The sequence below is a fragment of the Polistes dominula genome, unplaced genomic scaffold, assembly GCF_049000335.1.
Source record: "Polistes dominula isolate Pdom_NZ unplaced genomic scaffold, Pdom_raw_medaka contig_28, whole genome shotgun sequence".
NCBI lineage: Eukaryota > Metazoa > Arthropoda > Insecta > Hymenoptera > Vespidae > Polistes > Polistes dominula.
Window position 1 is genome coordinate 4,626 of NW_028300879.1, and position 9,260 is coordinate 13,885.

The 9,260-nt window shown below is 28.3% G+C and overlaps 3 long non-coding RNA genes across 3 annotated transcripts; 2 read left to right on the forward strand and 1 right to left on the reverse strand.

The window, feature by feature from the left end:
- The first annotated feature begins 1,493 nt into the window (after positions 1-1,493).
- Positions 1,494-2,665, forward strand: LOC149033594 (uncharacterized). The gene is made up of 3 exons (XR_016176782.1): positions 1,494-2,123; positions 2,272-2,481; positions 2,557-2,665. It is a non-coding gene; the product is annotated as an uncharacterized LOC149033594 (long non-coding RNA).
- Positions 2,666-2,848: 183 nt separating this feature from the next.
- On the reverse strand, positions 2,849-4,331 carry LOC149033595 (uncharacterized). Its single transcript, XR_016176786.1, has 4 exons — positions 4,242-4,331; positions 3,611-4,134; positions 3,066-3,113; positions 2,849-2,963 (listed from the first exon to the last, which is right to left on the reverse strand). It is a non-coding gene; the product is annotated as an uncharacterized LOC149033595 (long non-coding RNA).
- A 2,431-nt stretch (positions 4,332-6,762) lies between these two features.
- LOC149033596 (uncharacterized) lies at positions 6,763-8,813 on the forward strand. The gene is made up of 2 exons (XR_016176783.1): positions 6,763-7,331; positions 7,416-8,813. It is a non-coding gene; the product is annotated as an uncharacterized LOC149033596 (long non-coding RNA).
- The last annotated feature ends 447 nt before the right edge of the window (positions 8,814-9,260 follow it).

The window sequence follows — 9,260 nt, forward strand, 5'->3', positions numbered from 1 at the left end:
TGAAAAAACCCAAAAAAACATATACACAAACTCTGAAAAAACCCAAAAAAACATATACACAAACTTTTAAATACCCAAAAAAACATATACACAAACTTTTAAAATACCCAAAAAAACATATACACAAACTTTTAAAATACCCACAAAAACATATACACAAACTTTTAAAATACCAAAAAAAACATATACACAAACTTTTAAAATACCAAAAAAAACATATACACAAACTTTTAAAATACCCAAAAAAACATATACACAAACTCTGAAAAAACCCAAAAAAACATATACACAAACTCTTAAAATACCCAAAAAAACATATACACAAACTCTGAAAAAACCGAAAAAAACATATACACAAACTTTTAAAATACCAAAAAAAACATATACACAAACTTTTAAAATACCAAAAAAAACATATACACAAACTTTTAAAATACCCAAAAAAACATATACACAAACTCTGAAAAAACCCTAAAAAACTTATACACAAACTTTTAAAAAACAACAAAAAAACATATACACAAACTTTGAAAAAACCGAAAAAAACATATACACAAACTTTTAAAATCCCAAAAAAAACATATACACAAACTTTTAAAATCCCAAAAAAAACACATACACAAACTTTTAAAATACCCAAAAAATCATATACACAAACTTTTAAAATACCCAAAAAAACATATACACAAACTTTTAAAATACCCAAAAAAACATATACACAAACTTTTAAAATACCCAAAAAAACATATACACAAACTTTTAAAATACCCAAAAAAACATATACACAAATCTTAAAATACCCAAAAAAACATATACACAAACTCTGAAAAAACCCAAAAAAACATATACACAAATTCTAACTACACCCAAAAAAAAACATAAACACACAAACTCCTAATAAACCCAATAAAAAAAAAAAAAATAAATAAATAAATTGATACACACATACTGACTCAACCCTTGCGCGCGTGAATATTGACACGCACACACACATAATGAACGAACCCTCGCGCGTGACCTTGACCCACATAATGAATGAAACTCGCGCGCGACCTTGGCCTGGATGTCCTTGACCTTCGATGACCTTGACCTGTAAAATCGGCTACAGGCACGGCCTCACGATTGATTGCCACCCCATTAACTAGAGACCAGGCCCCCTCTAATACTAGAAGACCCCCAATTTTCTTATTCTAATTATTTACTACTACTACTACTATTATTTCATGCTTCTACTATTTCATGCTTCTACTACTACTACTACTATTTCAAGCTACTACTATTTCAAGCTACTACTACATGCAACTACTACTACTACTCCTCATCATTCCATTTTCCAAAGGCTGTCATTCTCAGGAGCAAGCTGAATACAACGCTCAGGCCTAAGCGTGTATTGCAACCTGCTCCTGAGCGCAGCCACAGGAGTACTCTGCTTCTGCAGAGTCGGGGTCGCACCCCGATGCGTTGAAATCCATGCGCTTTGCACCTCCCTTTATACTAAATCGGCTATCCCAACGCTACCGAGTTCAAGACGCCATCTCGTAATTATATATGCAAATGAACTGTACAGCTGACATACATCAAGTTGTAATGGCTTCTCCCTCTTGTCAATCTCGCATGACATCCATTACTTTACTTTCAAATAACATTGCCTTTTATTTTTTTTTTATTCTATCTTATTATATACACAAGTGCAAATATTCTTGTTGATGTTGTTGTTTAAAATCTTTTATAAACTAATGTGCAGTGGTCGTCTATTTATTGTAATATAGTCAAATCTATTATGTGCAATGATTTATTTCTTCTTGAAAGTAACATAACCACGAGACGTGCCAATTTTATCTTTCTAACGTGATATAGCCTCCTAAAAAAATTAATAATTTTCATTATACGTTATTACACATATATGTCTACAAGTAAAGTGGTATTTTTCTTATGCTAACATATCCATACTTAGTGAAATGATTTGTGCTATTTTAATTACATATAACCTCTCTCTCAAGTGCAATGGTTTTCTATTTAACTTTTTACATAACCTTTAGTGCAATGGTTATTAAATTAACACGTTCCGTTCATTATATGTACAACTCACGTGGTTATTACATAATTATTTAATATGCTAAAAGGTTTGTGTTTATAATAAATTCAATTCTCTATTAAAATGTTCATGCATTAAAAAAAAAATTCCTTATACGACAAAAAACACATAAATTTGTTTCATAATTAAATTTTACAATAATTAATAATGACATATAATGTTTGATTTCATTACAGGAAAATTTCAATGGCTTGGATGATAGGATAGGTTATAAAAAAGAAATAAAATTTGACACAAAACGTGGTAATCCAAAGTAACCTCAAGTGTGCAATGGTATACTTTGTAAGTCGACAAGTAACCTTTAAATTGCAATGGTATACTTTTCCTGTCGACCTGTCCACCTGTAGAGAGTGCAATAATATTCTTTTTACATTTACATAATAATAGTAAGTACAATGATATTCTTCTTAAGTTAACATAATAATACTAATAATAATAAGTACAATGGTTTTCTTTTGTAGATCACAAACACAAATCCAATGGTTTTCTTCTTAAGCAGATATCTAACATCAAGTTAAATGGATTTCTTCTTAAGGAAATATCAAACGTCAAGTCCAATGGTTTTTTTTTCTTCACAAGATATCAAACATCAAGTCCAATGGGTTCCTTCTTAAGGTGATTTGGTGATCACTGCAAAAAAAGAGAAGAGAATAAGAAAAAAATTATTATAAATAAAAACAATATTATTCACTTAATTATGATTGCATCACTGTAAGAAATTTTGTTAATTAAATACTTTACACTTTACTACACAATACTTTACACAAAAGTACAATGTGACAGCAGGTAGCCATCTTGAATTTGTCCTAGAGATGTGTTTTCTTTCGTCGTCTAGATGGCGATACCTATTCTCTCTACCAGTCGGTAACTAAAGTAAAAATTTATGTTAACTTTTACTAAATTAATTATATTATATTAATTCACGTTTTATATGACAAAAATAAATGTATTTTAAACAATATTATAATACTTCTTCAAACAACATCCTATTTCCATTATAAAATACATGATGGTATTTCTACAAAAAAAAAACACAAATGAATTCATACAAATATATACATTTTTATGCTCTTAGTCTATTCCCAATAAAATAAGTGTACATTAATAAATTTAGTACATATAGTAAGAACTGCACACATTAGAATGTATTTACCATTTTTTTCTTAATTTGTGATAACTAGGAAACATTTTTTCTAATATTCTTTTCATAAAATATTACTACTCTATATATGATTTGCTTCTAATGCAAGTATAAACAGTGACATAACCACAACTGCAATGATTTTCTATTTCAGTTAACATAACTTCAAATTCAATGCTATTCTAAACTTTCTATTTCAAAAATATTTCATTAATATGCTAAAATGTATATATGTTAATAATAAATTCAATTGTCTACTAAAATATTTCTATTAAAATGTTCATGCATTATAAATAAAAAAAAAAATACCTTATATGACCAAAAAAAACATATAAGTTTCTTAACTTGTAACATTTACAATAATTAATACTTACATGTAATGGTTGATTTTATTAAAGGAAAATTAAATGGCTTGGATGATAGGATAGGTTATAAAAAAGAAATAAAATTTGACACAAAACGTGGTAATCCAAAGTAACCTAAAGTGTGCAATGGTATACTTTGTAAGTCGACAAGTAACCTTTAAAGTGCAATGGTATACTTTTCCTGCCGACCTGTCCACCTGTACAGTGCAATAATATTCTTTTTACATTTACATAATAATAGTAAGTACAATGATATTCCTTTTAACTTAACATAATAATAATAATAATAAGTACAATGGTTTTCTTTTTTAGATCACAAACACAAATCCAATGGTTTTCTTCTTAAGCATTGATATCTAACATCAAGTCCAATGGTTTTTTTTTCTTCACAAGATATCACACATCAAGTCCAATGGTTTTTTTTTCTTCACAAGATAGCACACATCAAGTCCAATGGTTTTTTTTTCTTCACAAGATATCACACATCAAGTCCAATGGTTTTCTTCTTAAGCTGAATTGCCGAGCACTAATCACTAAAAAAAAGAATAGAATATGAACTGAATTATTATTGTAAATAAAAACAATATTATTCACTTAATTAAAGCATCACTATTGAATTTTTGTTAATCAAATACTTAACTTTACTGCACGTGGCAGTATACAATGGCAGGTGGCCATCTTGATTGTGTCCAAGCGCGATGTATTTTCTTTCGTCTAGATGAAGAAACATATTGTATTTGTCGGTAGGTGAATTAAATATTTCCATCATTTGATGATAACAGCATAATCTTACCAGTCGATACAATGAAGTAATAGCTAGTACCGCTGCTAGATGGCGATACATATTCTCCTTACCAGTCGGTAATAAAAGACTAATTTCCTAATATACATTTTTATTAATTGATTAAAAAGTTAATAAAATTCCAATCATTTATACTATATGATAACAAAATAAATGTATTTGAATAGTTTTATAATATTTACCTCTTTACATATTTTTGTCTACATTAGTTTTTAACAATATCAGCTGCATATTCTTTTTCCATAATAATAATGAAATGAAATTCCCTGCAAAAGAAGATATTTATTAATAAATACATCAATTTTTCTTATCAGCCAATGGAAAAAAACTAATATCTTCTATTACCGTGTGTACATGAAACTTGATAACAAATTTTGACATGTATTGAATGTCGGAAATATAATAATGTATTTGCCACGTGTGTTATCCATATATCTTGTGATGATAACTAAGATATACATTTCTTCTCGTATTCTTTTGATAAAATATTACACTATATACATATATTATTTTCTCGCAGTGCAAGTATGATAAGAACACAGAGTGCATTTAACTGGAATTGCGTGCAGAATTGAAGTGATGGTTAAAAAATCCCTCATGACTGTATGGGATATTTGGTTATGGATGGAGTCATAGGATTGCGTGGAAAGTTGAAGTGATGGTTTAAAAAACCCTTATGATCGTGTGGAGTCTCTCCTTTTGAATGGTGTCATTGGTGTGCGTGGAAAGTTGGTGTGATGGAATTGCATGTAAAGTTGTTTTGCTAAGAAAAGGGACAGAAATGTTTAGATAATGCATAAAGTTAAGAGACAAACTAATCCACACATATATTTTAATAATTAGTAAAAATTCGTATAACAAAATACATATAGATGTACCTTAGTAGTAACTAATATTTGTTAAAATAAATTGATATAATGAGAACATCCTGAATTCATCTATATATACTCGGATTTAATAAAGAAAATTATTTTCCTTTGGTTATGACGTAATACTATTGTACCACACACACCAATACATCCCATTTGTAACTATTTTCATCCAGAATTGGCAATCACTAATCACTAAAAAGAGAAGAGAATATGAAAATAATTATTCTAAATACAAAATATTATTCTTTTGATTATGATTGCATCACTATTGCATTTCTTTAATTAAATATTTAATAGTGCACGTGGTAGTACACGACACGGCAGCCATCTTGATTTTTTCCTCAGCAATGTGTTGCCCGCGAAAATTCAAATAACAAGAAATGTTTTTTTATCATTAATCCGTAACCACAAAATTAATTATAATAATAATAATAATACTTTTATTATCTGAAACAATATTTATTTTGCAAGTGTGTTTATGTAATCTTTTAAAAATAATTCATAAATATGTCACTTTTTTTGTTGTTCAGTTAATAAAAGTCGATTACTGTAACATGAATTACTACTACTACATATAATTGTACATGCATCGAAATATTTTGTTATATAATAATTAATTTTCCATGAAATTATACTCTTATGGTCACGCAAGAGAATTGAAATATGTATGTGTATATATAGAGTATATATTATTGATGATGCTGCTGCTGCTGATGATGATGATCTAACATAAAAGACACAGTCGTGGCAAATTCCTTTCTGATTTTACATTTTCTTTGATCCAATTAATCACCCCGTTCATTTATATAAAATTATATGTCGATACAGTCGACGATGATAAGTCGCAGCACAACAGTTTATACAAGAAATCCTTTTTTGTGTATGTGCATGTGTATTATTGTGGGGTGCAAAATAGACATATAAGTGTTTAATATAATAATGTTAGTTGCAGTATTGTTGGATTCTTCTTATCAATCTTGATAATAATGAGTAGGCATTTCTAGTCAAATTATTTACCTATCCTGTTAAATGAATCAGTTTATCAATCAGTTTGATATAGGTTTGTTTTTTACAAATACAAGATTGCAATGCTTACCTTTTGACACATTCTTGTCTTGATTATTCTTTGTTACTGCAGCTGCATTCTATTTACATAATATTATAGAATAAAACTCTTATTCGGATGGCATAATCAATGCAAATCTTTTAATCGTTAGTCGTAAGAAAATGAAATATATATATCCATTTATCGAATGGTGTAATGAATTCTTCTTCTCGTGAGTATGTATAATGTTCTTGGATTGGAATTAAAAATATAGATCTGCATGCTGATCTAAAAATATTTTAAAAAGTAGTTTATATAAATACAAAAATAAGTTTGAAAAGGGAGAAAATGTTTAGATAATGCATAAAGTTAAAAGACAAAATAATCCATATATTTTAATAATTAGTAGAATTTCGTATAACAGAATATATACTTTACTTACTAGTATTTGTTATAATAATTTGATAAAAAGAACGTCTGGAATTCATCTGCATTCTCGGATTTAATTAAGAAAATTATTTTTCTAAGGTTATGACATAACACTGTCCCACAGCACTTTATCCAGTTTAATTATTTTCATCCAGAATTGGCGATCACTAAATAAAGAATATGAAACGAATTATTATAAATAAAAAATATTATTCACTTGATTATTGCATCACTAAAAGGATTTTTTTAATTAAATACTTTACACTGCACATAGCCTGTATTTATGGTATTAAAAGTACATTGACAGGTAGCCATCTTGATTTTATCCTAGTGATGTTTTATCTTTTGTCTAGATGGCGAAACATATTCTATTAATCGGTAAGACATAGTAACATTTACTTCTGCTAGATGGCAGCCTAAATTTACTAGTCGGTACAGTGAAGTAATATCTAGTACCGATAGGTGGCGATACACATTTTACCAGTCGGTAATAAAATATAGATTACCTAGACGCACACAATATGTTTTTATTAATTGATTAAAAATAAATGCAACTCCCCAATCAATTTTTATATGTTAAATGTAAGTGTATTTTAATAGTATTATAATATTTACCTCTTCTTCTAACAAATCTATTATATTTGCCTCTAACATATTATTGTCTAGATTATTTTTAGTCAGAACAGCTGCATTCTATTCACATAATAATTCACATGGAATTCTTTGCAAGGAAGATATTAATTTATATAAATACATATATTTTTCTTGGCAGTCGATGAACAATAATATCTTCCATCATCGTTTAGAAAACCTGGTAAAAGATTTTGTACAAGAATAGTGTGTCCTAATAGGATGTATTTGCCTTTTGTTTTCTTAATTTGTGATAACTAGGATGTATTTCTTCTGCTTATCTCCTGTTAGAATATTATGGTATATGGTTTCTTCCAAATGTAAGTATTTTAAAAACAGTACATTCAAAAATCTTTCATTGTTGCAGTATTGTTGGATTCTTTTTATCGTTCTTTATAGTAATGAGTAGACACTTCCAGTTTACCTCCCCTATTGTATGAATCAGTTATCAACTCCTTCCCTACGAACTTTTCAGAAATACTCTACCTTATGAAGGTAGTGTATTATGTTGTATGTTCATAGTGACATTTATAAACAGTCAACGTGTATACTCAGGAGAGATCTTGGAACCTTTTTGCAGGTTTAGTCGACATCAGTCACAGTCAAAGGGAATGTGTCTTTGATACAATATACACAATGTACACTGAATCGTTAAAGTAATTACTTAATAAAAATACAAATGATAAAATAAGAGCGTAATAATATTATATTCTATTATATTAATTAGGTGAATAATTTTCGTTATGCACATGTGCAACTTTTTAGGCAGTCATATAAATAACTGAGTCGAAGAGGAAGGTTCATAGAACGTGTACTCCGTGCCTTTTCTATACCAGAATCTTTTAACAAGTGATAAGTGATGAACATAGTTCATTTTCTTGGGACTAACGATATAAAGATTTGTTTTAATTATTTTAATTATTTACTCCTTTGAAGAGATTTATTGTGAAATATGTACTTACTGTCAAGCGAAGATAAAATTCCATATTTATTTGTTGAAATTGTACAATTATGAATTGCACTATACACATTTAAAGAGACCGTAATTTTCGTGGCGAAGCGAGTTATAAATGCGATGCGCTCGACATTCATTTTTTAATTATTTATCATTTACAGATATGCATAAGCATTTATCCATAATATATGGTCGATGAAGATGCTACAGAGTCCACTAAACATATTCCACGGGTTAAAAGTTCTAAAAAAACCAAATGTTCTTTTTGGGATTTGGCATCAGTGTTACGTCGTATTATTTTACTTACTTATGACGCAGGTACAAATTTTTGTTAGGTTTTTCTGTTTTTTCTTTTTTTTTCTTTTCCTATTTTATTTATTTATTTTATTGTAATTTTTAATTTTTTTTTTTTTTCATGTTTTCTTCTTTTAATTACTGAAAGTGATTCCGTCTCTTACAAACTAGGATTGTTTTTTTTTCTACAATTATACTTAAAACATCTATAAAAATGGCATTCGTTCGATCTTCCTTCCCGCTTTGTATTTTTTTGTTACCTTTTTTATTTTTTAAGCTTTGTTATCACTCTCTCTCTCTCTTGCTCTCTCACTCTCTCCAATTCTTTTCTTGTACCTTATTTCTACTAGTTTCTTACAAACTTCTGATATAGCGCCTTTTTAGTAATCCTTAAACGAGAACAAACCATAAGACAATAATTTACAACGATGCGCACCGGTAAATATATATATATATATATATACATATATGTATTTTTTTTATGTACCGTTTTTACTTTATTTAAATGAGGCAAAATCTTCTTTTCTGAACTTTAATTCATGTAGAAATTCAGCAGTCATTATTATAATGGAAGAAAACCTTCATCTCTTCTTTTATTGCCCTCTCCTGTATGTTTATATATACAATTTATA